We start from the raw sequence: 11,669 nt of genomic DNA on the forward strand, positions 1-11,669 counted from the left end.
TGCTGCATAAAAAAATCGCTAATAAATGTTTTCCCGAAGAAAATCCATTGTGCTTCATATTGTATATTATGCAACTGATAAGAGCAAGTGGCGGCGCAGCTGGTGGGCATTAATGGAGTGCGTTGAGCTTTTCCAAAAGGCATAAAATGCTCCTCAACACAGCCTTCTTCGGTGCTCATCGCAAGCATATAAAACAATTATACTTGGGGAAGTGCGGTAAAGTACCGTGCGTTGTTTCTGGCGATAGCGCCGCCGAATAAAATTATGAATGCGTATAGTTTCTTATACAAATGAGACTGTTTTGAGAATCGCTCACGAAAACGGTGTGTTATCCAGTTCCGGTAAGAAAAAAGGTGTTGCATCTATGTGGTGGAATCGCGAGCAGAATTGTTTCAGTGTACAACAGTGGTGGCCTAAAGGTTTCAGCACCTGCCTACTTTGAGGCAAGCGCCAAGTTTATCGCCAGTGATGCCTTGTACCTCCATGCTTTCCTCTAGCATTTGCTTCACACCAGTTTATTATTAAATTTCCTAGAGACCATGCATTAAGCCTGTGCAGTATAAGGTTTCCATGTTTTACTAGATCATTTGCATCATTAGCATCGGTGGGAAACAAGTACTAAAACTGTGCATCCGCCAGGCTTATCTCTTCTTACCGACACCACGTAGGGATGGCTTACTCAAACGACTCGCTTTCTTTTTAAACATGTGGAACGCGCTAGGAATTTCCTATTCTGTAAGGGAAGAATTCCACAGGAAGAGGTTCCCTGACTCCCAGCCGTAGGTATTGTATGCAGGCTGGACGCCTGCGGCAGTCTAGTTTCCAGATGACGTATGGCTACCTTTAGGTAAATTTCTCGACATAATAGAAAACCGGGATAATCAACGAATCATAAGGATAATAAACCAATGCTCATGAAGATATCAGTGAATCTTCATATATACATGTTCTCGAATCAGCTTCTAAACGTCAGGTTGATGTTGGGAGGGCAATGTCTTTTTAAGCATGAAGAGAATTTAGCTTGTATTTTATTTATTTATTTATTTATTTATTACAATGCCCTCAGGGCCGCCAGGGAGTTATAGAGGGGTGGGTGAAAAAAATATATATAGTAAAAAAGTACAGGCAAAAGGCAAAAAAATCATGATGCAGACGCTTGTTCGGTGATATGCTTGGTGATAAGTGGCTTCAAAGATGACGCGTCTTCAGTGCAGGCGATATGGGGTGGAAGGTGGTTCCGCTCAGTGCTAGTCTTTGGTAAGAAAGAATTAAAAATGCACATTCGTTTTACACTTTGGGATGGAAACTTTATGCGGATGATCAACTCGTAATGACACGTATGATGGTATAGAAGAAAAAAAAGTCCTGTTTTAGGGTCTCGTTATGAAAGAAAATGCTGTGGAAAAGACTGAGGCGTGAAATATTTCTGCGAACTGCGAGATTAGTCAGACCAAGTTCAGTTTTCATTAAAGAAGCACTAGCCATGCGAGAATAATAGGAAAGGATGAAGCGAGCTGACCGATTCTGAACAGATTCTATAGCATCGATTAAAGTGAGTTGTGCGGGGTCCCATATTGATGATGCGTATTCTAGCTTTGGTCGTTTTAGTGTCTGATATAAAAGTAACTTCAAATGGGATGGAGCCTGAGAGAAGTTTCTGCGTATGTAACCAAGGCACGGTTTGAATTGTTAATAACATATTCTATGTGCATGCGCCAGGATAGGTTGTTAGTGATATGTTATGTATGCACGAAAAAGAACACAGTCATCAGCAAAAAGCTTGAGGGTAGAGTTAATGCCAAAATATATCAAAAAAGTAAAGGACCCAGAACAGAGCCTTGAGGAACACCAGATGTCGCAGCACATGGGCATCATAGAGTCGTTCGCTGATACAAACTCGGTGCGGTTATTCAAGATGCATTCTATCCATTTAAGGAGATTGGAGTCAATATTAAGGGAACTCATTTTAAGAAAAAGTAAGGTATGAGATACCTTACCAAAAGCTTTAGCGAAGTCAAGAAAGATGCAGTTGGTTAGTAAACCGGTATCTAAAGACGACGCTAGGATATTAGTGAAAGATAAGAGTTGAGTCACGCAAGAAAACTTTTTCGGAACCCGTGCTGATAGGAGCTTAAGAAAGAGTTACTTTCCAAAAAAGAAACGAGGTTAGAATATATAGTGTTCTCTAGAAGTTTGCAAGGAATGCTTGTTAATGAAATTGGTCTTTAATTAAGGGGAGAATTCGGATTACCTTGCTTGAAGAGTGGAAACACCCTCGCTACCTTCCAGTCAGCCGGCATTGTGGCGTGTTCGAGAGACTGGGTGAAAAGGTGCGATAAATATATGCTAGAATAAACAGAAGTGTTCTTCAAAAACTTCGCATTGATCTTGTCGACACCGCAACTGGACGTTAACTTGAGGCTCTGGATTAACGTCACAATGCCAGCAAAATCGATGACAATGGGGTCCATCGGAAAAAATTCGTACTTAAGCACTTAAGCACTTCTGGAGCCGCCGCGGTGGCTCAGCGGTTATGGTGCTCGGCTGCTGACCCAAAAGACGCGGGTTCGATCCCGGCCGCGGCGGCTAGAATTTCTTTGGAGGAGAAATTCTAGAGGCCCGTGTACTGTGCGATGGCACGTTAAAGAACCCCACGTGGTCGAAATTTCCGGAGCCCTCCACTACGGCGTCTCTCATAGCCTCAGTCGCTTTTGGACGTTAAACCCCATAAACTAAACCAAACCTTAAGCACTTCTGGAGCATCATCGAAGGTACAATCAGAAAACGATTTTGAAAAGGCAAGGTCTAAGGCAGTACAACATTCTTCAGTTGTCACTGCATTCCCAGCACTATCAGAAAGTTGGATGATTGTTCGTTCTTTGGGCCTCATAATGTTCCAGAACTTAGGTGGATTATTAGAAAGGAGTGATGGCAGTGTGTTATTTAGGAACACGCGCTTGGCTTCTTTGATAGCTAGTCGATAAGTTCGGAGAACATCACCGTACGCGGACCAACGTTCCTCAGTGTTTGCACGTTTTGCAAGGCGAAAGAAGCTCTTCTTCTTATTCAGAAGTCGTTTAATTGCAACGGTGAACCACGGTGATCGGGATTTTTTTGAAATTCGGTGGATTGGGACGTACTTATCGACTAGTGACGAGACTGTATTCTTAAATAAAGCCCAATTTTGGTCAACGGTTCTCTCGAAGAAGGCAGGCATGCAGTTATCTATGAAGAGTGCTACTTCACTTTTAATTGATGTGTAGTCCCCCCTGGAATAGTCTCTAATTATCTTTATGCTACTAACTTTTTAGCAGTGAGCGCCGTTATTTCGAAGTGAATAACACAATGATCACTCAAACCGGGCATGTAGGTTACACGATGTAGGAGATCAGGAGCAGTGGTAAGAATTAAGTCTAACAGGTTAGATGTACCAGACCCAAACCTTGTAGATTCTGAAACAAGCTGTGTAAGGTTAAACCGCATGCATATGTTCAAAAAGGATTCGCTGACTGCGGAAGTACCTCGGACAGTTGGACAGAGACCGGACCAATCTATTTGGGGAAAATTAAAATCACCTAACAGAATTAAAGACAGTGAAGGGAATTGTGTAACCAAGACATTCAATACATCGTGTAAATCATCACAAAAAGATGGTGCCGCATTCGGCGGCCTGTAGCACACACAGAATCAAGCACTTTGGTAATGAAGGTCTATGCGGACACAAAGCATTTCGAGGGCAGTAGGGACAATGACGATGTCTGATACGAGGTAATCGGCAATGGCAATCAGTACACTACCTCCGTGTTTCGCAGTCCTATCTTGGCGGTAGATGGTGTAATTTTTTTCACAGTCAAGCAATTCTGTATTGCTTATAACGTTTGAAAGCCAAGTTTCTGTTAACACCACCACATCGGCAGCGCATGCATCAATTACAGACGATAGATCACGGCGTTTGTTTACGATACTCCGGATGTTTGTGAAGAGAAACTATAGATTCCGACAGACAACATTAGAAGGACGTTTTTGGGTTAGGGTATAGATGTATCTGCGTCGATGCGGGTAGTGCCAGACGAAGACCCGGATGGACTGCTGTCACTGAAAGGCCGTATTTCGCACACGCTGTCGCTGTCCGCTGAGTAAACATAACATTTATTGCCAATGTTAAGCTTGGTTTACCGTAGTGAAAATTTTTTGCCGCTTTGAGCACCAAAATCGAATAGCTTTTTTTTAACATTTCTAGTCGCTTTGCAAAAATCTTCACTCACGGTTACCTCGGAAGCTTTTAACTTGTGTTCTGAGGCAAGAAGAGTTTCCCTAAGTTTAAATGAGACAAATTTAACGATAATGGGACGACATTTGTCGGGGACAAAGCGGCGTAGTCTATGGGCTCGAGATATGCGCTCGTCGCTCTCATCCAAACCGAAGATAAACGTGGTATTTAGAACGGAGCAGATTTTTTTGTTCGGATTCGGCCCATGTCTCATGACAACTATCGTCGATACCGTGGAATATGAAGTTCTCTCGGCGTGAACGATCTTCTAATTCGGTCAGTCTCCGATCAAGTGCTACGACATGAGCAACACTTTCGACCTGAGGCGCCTCAGATTTGCGAATACTGTTTTCCACTGCAGTGAGACGACCATCAATATCTGCAACCTGCAGCTCCATTGAATTTTGGGCCACCCTAAGTTCATTAAAAGCGGCCATAACATCGTCGTGCCTAGAATCCATTTTGTCATGTGAAGATTTCATTAGTGAGACTAATTCATTGGATTGCTGGAAAGACGCCTCCTCAGAGGATCCAGGATTCAACTCAACGTCACCGGACATTATTAACAACTTCATGACGTGAACGCAATCACAATTCAAAGAGAGCATAACTTGTGGGCATGGAAGTACTAGCAAAAAAATATCGTCAGAAGTTTTGCAAAAGAGTTCAGGAGCTGAACCGACCAGCACCAAGAAACGAAATGGCGTTTCGTGCATGTTCGCTGTTGCCGTACTTCCATGCCCACTAAGAGGATTCCAGGGGCGCTGGCTTCTTAAGTAGTGTGCCGCAGATGATGCATCAGTCGATGCCGATGTCTTGTCCAAGGAGGGCTGCAGTAAGTTGTCTTCAAAGAAGTCGGTATGGATACAACCTTCTCTTAAATCGCGACAAGGTTCACCTGGAAGCCTCAGCCAACATCTTAATATGGAGCAAAATTTCCGTCACAAATATGGCCAGACATAAAAAAAGCACTTTTCGCCTCCAATCTTTCTTAAAACTTAAGGTGCCTTGATGTCCGCTTGCCGAACCTTTCAGGTTGGGGACACCCTTAGTTCCACCTCGCGCAGCCGTTTACCGTCGCAGCGGCATGCTTGGTCCCACGCCCCGGTCGCGCACTGCCCGCTATGTGTGTAGATTGGTTTGTAGACGGTTACGTGGCGGCTGAAATAATTCGACTGAACTGTAAATAGGCAGCGCATAATTGTTTCGCTCGTGGCAATAATATTCTGGCACTTTTGAGCGTGTATTGTAGAAAGTGCAGTCACTATTAACTACACGGCAATCGAAAAGTTATAACGGAATGCCGTGTTCCCCAGTCACTGATAGCACTGAAAAAGGACGCGGTATAGCTTTCTTAGTAGTTGAGAGAAGCCAACAGCCACAGAAACGAAGGGACAAGAGGGATTTTTCATTAATTTATTTATTTTGTGCTGTTCTTCGATTAAGAATATTACTGAATATATTATCGCTTAAAGGTAATGGATTAGAAAAGCAGAAGAAAAAACAACCACAAGCCGCCGGTGGGATCCGAAACCACGACCTCCGAATCACGCGTCCGGTGCTCTACCGCTGAGCTACTGCGACGGCTGTCAATTTTTCTGCTTTCGGGGGTATTTATGTTTACAAATAACCTAACCTTTAGAGTGTTCACCACCGCCACCCACGCTCTTAAGCGGCGGACGTGGAACGTCCTGAGTTACCGCTGATGTGACGTAGAACGTCATTGAACGGCGAGAGTGGAAGCTTTGTGAGAACCCTCTTATGCTTCCTATGGCGTCAAGGCCGCCAGAACCGAGGCCCTCGCTAAGCAATTAAGCAAACAAGAGAGGGGGGATGAGGGGCTCGTTATAAATATGAGAGAAGCCAACAGCCACAGAAACCAAGGGACACGAGGGATTTTTAATTTATTTATTTATTTTGTGCTGTTCTTCGATTAAGAATATTACTGAATAGGTTATCGCTTAAAGGTAATTGATTAGAAAAGCAGAAGAAAAAACAACCACAGTAGTTGTAATTTAGAGTATCAGGGTTTTAGAATGCAGTACAATTTTGCTGCATTTGTTGTACGAATGTAAACAGGGCCCCAATTTTCTCTGGTTTGTTAGCAGCGTGTAGGATGGCCTGCCAAATATATCTATTCCTGCATGGCTAAGTCCCGCGTGGGTAACACATTCTCTAGGATCCCTGTTATTGCTGCATCATTTGTGGCAAATTACACATAGTAATGGCGAATTTCTCTTCCAAACAGTCCGTCACCACACTTCTCTGAGGTGTACAGCTCTGACACGCCTGAAACCTCATGCTCATACTTTCCCAGCTGCTTCCCTTAGTGGCTTGTTACGCAAAATAATTGTGCAGAAGGATTAGTTTCCCTATGAACGTTTGGAGTGCATGTAGGTTAATATTACCATGCGACAACGTTTAGCTGATTCGTAGTTGCTAAGTAACATTATTCGAGGACAAACTAAACAGATACGTTTATTTTTCCCTTCAAAACGAAAAAAAAGCATTAAAACCGACCGATTCACAAAGAAACCTCACTAAATCAACCTTGATAACCACTTCTTTTGAATCGCATTATGCCTTCCCAGCCAAACTAGCAAAAGGAAGTCGGAGCAACACAGGCCGCTTCCCTCGTTTCCGCGAAACTGCCTGCGGTAGTTTCCAAAAGGCGCTGACTCGTCGCCTCACTCAATAGTAGTTTAGTTGTATCCGTGAAGCAGCAGTTGGAGGCCAAGCTATGAGGGAATGTTGTGTTCCCGGTTGTTCTGCTCACGCCAGAAAAGGACAGCGGCCATTTCGCTTTGCTCGGAAGAGTGAGCGCATAAAAAAGTGGGAATCGCAGGTCAAGCAAGACGGCTCCAAACTAACAGAACTGCATTGTGTGCGAGGCAAGGCGTGAGGAATGTTCGCATTCTAGAACAGTTTTTGCTGGGAGCGGATGTACAATGCGGAACTTTAACTTTCGGTTTGGTTTGGTTTATTGGTGTTTAACGTCCCAAAAGCGGCTCAGGCTATGAGGGACGCCGTAGTGAAGGGCTCCGGAAATTTCGACCACCTGGGGTTCTTTAACGTGCACTGACATCGCACAGTACACGGGCCTCTAGAATTTTGCCTCCGAAGAAATTCGACTGCCGCAGCCGGGATCGAACCCGTGTCTTTCGGGTGAGCAGCCGAGTGCCACTGAGCCACCGCGGCGGACAACTTTAACTTTCAATCCCCGTAAAGTGAAATTAGCTGCCGCTAGAGGCGACTTCTCTCACTTGACTTCACGGCGACGAGAAGGTGTTTGAATGTCAGTTTTCGGCGAATATGAAAATACAGTTCGAAATAAGTCATCACACGAGGGGGTACCCAAAAGAAACCGGACTTATTTTTGTTTGAACTTATTTGTTCACATTTTAAGCACAGACCTTCAATCTCCTTCAAAGTGTTCCCCACTTGCAATGATACGCTTGTCGAATCTTTCATTTCATTTTTCAAAACATTGTTTAAAATCATCTTTTGTGATGCTTGACAGTGCCTCCGTCGTTTTTTTCTTCACCTCAGCAACATCAGCGAAATGCTTTCCATTCACCTATTTTTTCATTCTAGGAAACAAAGAAAGTAGCACGGGGCAAGGTCGGGAGAGTATGAGGGTTGAGGAATAGGGGTCATGCCATTTTCGGTCCAAAATTGTCGTAGAGACAGGGCTGTGTGAGCAGGGGCATTGCCATGATGGAAAAACCAGTCACCCGACCGCCACAAATCTGGCCGCTTCCACCGCACACTGTTGCCCAATCTTTTCAAAACATCCAAGTTGAAAGCCTGGCTAACTGTCTGACCCTGCGGAACAAATTATCAATGGACGACTCCTCTCACGTCGAAAAAACAAATCAGCATTGTTTTGAGGTTTGGTTTCACCTGACGAGCTTTCTTGAGGCGAGGTGAATTTGAAGTTTTCCATTGGCATGATTGTTGCTTTGATTCAGGATTCGATTCACGAACACTTGAGTTGTCCCCCCCATAGCATCGTCCTTGTACGTATTTCTTCATATTTCAAGAGTTTCCATTCAACTTTTTCCGAGCAAAAATCAGAATTTCACCGGCGCACGCTGTTCACGAAAATCAGCCATTGCAAAAACGACATTCACACAAAACAGTCGTCACTCTAAAACTCTGCCTAAACTAATCTGACCTCCTTCAACGACGGCACTCGGCTTACTGACTCTGGAATGTTCGTTCTATGCGCTCCTAGTGGCAAAACGTGGTACCACAGAAGCTTTGCCGACCAAAAAATTTAGTCCGGTTTCTTTTGGGTACCCCCTCGTATTGGTATGAAAAGTAATGAAGTATAGATTATCCGGGTGAACAGATTCCACTGGAGCATGCTACGCCCGTTATGAAAAGGTAGACTCTTCAGGTAGCTCTTCAGACTTTTCAGCAGATCGACGCGGAACAAGATATATCTTTGCGTAATGAACTGAGATTCACTTTTTAAACAAGATATGGTACCAATCTGCCTTGGGAACACACCAAATCTGTCGAATATCAAGTGGTAGAGGCAGTTATCGGTCCTACACCGCCCATCGCCACATTGCGCCAATGCAGCCGAACGGGAGAGTGGAACCCAACTTGCCTCTGTCGAGAGTGGTGCCCTCACCCTGAAAGCGGCGCTGGCCATCGAGACACCCTTTTCGAAGCTGTTCCTCAGCGCCACGGAAAAGGCTCCGGGCTTATATTAGGTCACGATGATATGCACCAACAAGCTTCTTGGGTTTTGACGCAATGAAATGTTTAGCCCGACAATATCTTTTCTCATCTCCGTAGACCGCTAGATCTTTGCCACAGCGATGGGTCGAACAACGTTCGTATCTGGTGCTTGTAACATGCGCCTTCCGACTCACGTCCAGCACCATGCATGGCGTCTCCAACTAGTCACTTTAAGTGACTAGTTGGAATGTATTTTATTTCTTCACGACATCTACCCCCTTCTCTTTCTTCTTATTATGGCCAGTCTTTACCAGACGCTGGGAATATATTCTTAACTGAGGTAGTAACTAGTTCATAGAAATTAAGTCAATGCGGCCCTTTCATACAGGGATGAATCGGTGCTGCATAGACACACGCCCTCTCATGTGAGCGCGTGTACGTATCGTGGTCAATGTGTTGACACCAAGTGAAATGATATGTAGTCAAGACTGTACAGACTAGCTGGAAAGCAACACACAAAAAAAAAGCTGCCAATAGGCGCCTTTGCGAGCCCCATGTAAAGCCCTCATGCTCAGATAGCATCATCCATTATTGAAAGGCAAGGGATAAGCGCGCATTATGAAAAATTGCTGTTTGTTCGACGATATTTGTTCATTTATTTCTCGAGACCCGAATAACATATAAGGCATGAGCAAGAGGAACTTTTAATTAAATGGGAAAACTGAATAAAAGAGGACATAAACACAACACCAGAAAGAACTTCCTGGAGCCTAGAAATAAATCTTTTAGCTCATTAACAAAATTAAGAAGTGTATTCTAATCTGAGATAGTGTTGAAAAAGTGTATTTGAGCCTATTTGCCTGTTTTATTCTGCAGTATGGTAGACAGCGCGATTATATGCAAGGGGCCAGACAAAGACGAGCATCATTCGCGCAGCAGACCTCGAAACTAATCATGCAATACTAAAAGGTGAGCGATACGCCTCTACTTGACAGGATCATGCCGAGGTTTGCTGCCTGTACGATACTCGTATTTATATGGTTCAGTTATATGGTAACGGAGTCTTATTCACCATTATCTCGTCCTGCTAACACGCCCCCTCTAAATGCGTCTTTGCACCACTGTCCTTGAATGGCGTGCCTCTTGCCGAGTGCAAAGACCTGAGGCTTATTTCACCAACACATCTTTCCAACCTTCTGCTATGGACGGCCTCTCTAGTCCTCCGCTGTCGCACTGCATTCCAGTCTTTCTTATCATAGAGAAAGAGAGAGAGCTAAAGAGGAAGAGAGAAGGCACGGGTGTTAACCAGATGGGTGCTCTAGTTTCCTACCCGGCACCAGGGAAGAAGAATGAGGAGATTGAAAGGGAAGGGTGCGAGGAGCACTGTCGAAACCGGTCCCTCAAGCCATTCGCTCTCAGGAAGCTGAACAGTGCTTTGTAGGCCTTGAGGGCAGCCGATTGCTGTGGCCACAACAATAGGATCATGTTATCCTTTAAAGGCCGACGATCGAGGTGGTTCAAGGCGCAACGCAGCGTAAGTCTTTCGGTCGCTAAATCAGGGCACTCAATCTGGAGGTGTGGAATTGTCTCTTCCCAGCCACATCTTTCACAAGCAGGGCTGGCATCTATCGCAATCCGAAACATGTATTCCTTCGTGAATGCAACACCTAGCCAAAGGTGGCAAAATAATGTTGCTTTATGACGCGGTATATTCTAGGGAAGGCGAAGGCGCAGTCCAGGCTCCAAAGCCCTGAGGCGACGGTCGAAAAACTGGTCAGTGTTCCACATAGAAATGTGAGCTCCAGCGCCAACCTCCGTAGCTCACACGCTGCGTCAACTCTTTATGTAGGAATACAGACGAAGTCCACAATTTTTTGCAAATCGGGCAGCCTCGTCCGCATGATTGTTCACTTTCATATCGCAGTGTTCTGGCAGCCATTGAAAAATAATGTCATGACCTTTCGATATGGCACAGCAGTACACCTCGCGAATCTCTGCAATCAGTTGTTCGTGCGACCCACGGCGCAGAGCAGCTGGCAGGCCTTGGAAGGCTGCTCTAGAATCATTGAAAACTGACCATTCATGTGGAGGCTATTGGCTGATTAACTCCACTGAAGGCCGAAGGGCAGCTACGCACTAGTTGAGGGAGTATTGTAAGTGCTTTTAGCTTCACCAAGATGGACCTAGCCGGAATCACCACAGACCCCACGGAACTGGTTGAGTTGACTGACCCATCTGTGTACAAATGAAACCGGTGCCTGGGGCTAGAATGCACATATTAAGGCGGAAGCCTTTAATGCCTCATCGTTGTAAGCAGCAGTTGTCGACAGATATGTCACACTTTTCAATTGGTCGAAACGGTCGTGACGTCACAGTGCGTGAATTTCAAACGGGGCCAATTGTACTTTGGCTACTAACCATGCAACCAATTAAAGGGACCGTATAGTGATGCTCCAAGTAAGTGGGACTGAGTTTAGTTAATTGCTTACTTAACCAATTAGCCTAATTAACCTTTCTAGTGAGACCAGATAAAAAATAAAACCGAGAGGAAATTGGCCGAGCTCGGGAACCGAACCCCGGTCTCCCGACTGCGAGACGAGCCCGCTACCACTCCGCTATGCCAGCTCTTTTTTTTTAATGGTATTTATTTACATGGTTTTGTATAGAAAGCACATCGTTCACTCCCATCTTCCTCCCTTCTCGTTAC

Source organism: Amblyomma mixtum, chromosome 2 (assembly GCF_055824585.1).
Source record: "Amblyomma mixtum isolate Tamu chromosome 2, ASM5582458v1, whole genome shotgun sequence".
Classification (NCBI taxonomy): domain Eukaryota; kingdom Metazoa; phylum Arthropoda; class Arachnida; order Ixodida; family Ixodidae; genus Amblyomma; species Amblyomma mixtum.